Source organism: Etheostoma spectabile, chromosome 9 (assembly GCF_008692095.1).
Source record: "Etheostoma spectabile isolate EspeVRDwgs_2016 chromosome 9, UIUC_Espe_1.0, whole genome shotgun sequence".
Lineage (NCBI taxonomy): Eukaryota > Metazoa > Chordata > Actinopteri > Perciformes > Percidae > Etheostoma > Etheostoma spectabile.
This window is the reverse complement of record NC_045741.1, coordinates 3308035-3308624: the sequence shown is the minus strand read 5'-3', so window position 1 is coordinate 3308624 and position 590 is coordinate 3308035. Positions and strand designations below refer to the sequence as shown.

Genomic DNA, 590 nt, shown 5'->3' with positions numbered 1-590 from the left:
CCCAGGCTCTTGGTAGGCGGAGTCTGACGGGCCGGTTGGGGGTGTGGTGAATAATGGCAACAATAGTCACAATAAAGATAAGGGAATTATAACTAGAAATATTAGTTGTAGTAGTTTATGGCGTAGCAGGGCATTGCAGGATGTAGAAGAACATAGCAGGCACTGCAGGGTGTAGCAGGGCACTGCAGGACGTAGCAGTGTGTAGCAGGGCATTGCAGGATGTAGAAGCACATAGCAGGGCACTGCAGGGTGTAGCAGGGCACTGCAGGACGTAGCAGTGTGTAGCAGGGCACTGTAGAGTGTAGCAGGGTGTAGCTGGGCACTGGAGAGTGTAGCAGGGCACGGAGCAGGACCACAACGACAGCTGCAACCATGATTAAGGATGATGTGCCATCCTAATCCAAGGAAAACTGCTGGGTGAAAAAACATAAGGACTCTGGGGACTGGGCTCCCTGGGGCTAAGTTAGTAACAAGGTCTATAGTTGGCTAGACCTCAGGATCAAGGGTTGGGTTTTTAAGAAGAGGTTTTATCACAGCCACTTTGAATGACTGCAGTACATAACCTGTTAATAAAGACATATTGATCATAT

The 590-nt window shown here is 49.0% G+C and overlaps 1 long non-coding RNA gene across 1 annotated transcript in view; it reads left to right on the top strand.

Moving 5' to 3' along the window:
* LOC116696025 (uncharacterized) overlaps positions 1-590 on the top strand; it is a 25182-nt gene that overhangs the window by 1005 nt on the left and 23587 nt on the right. The gene's annotated exons all lie outside the window — the stretch shown is intronic.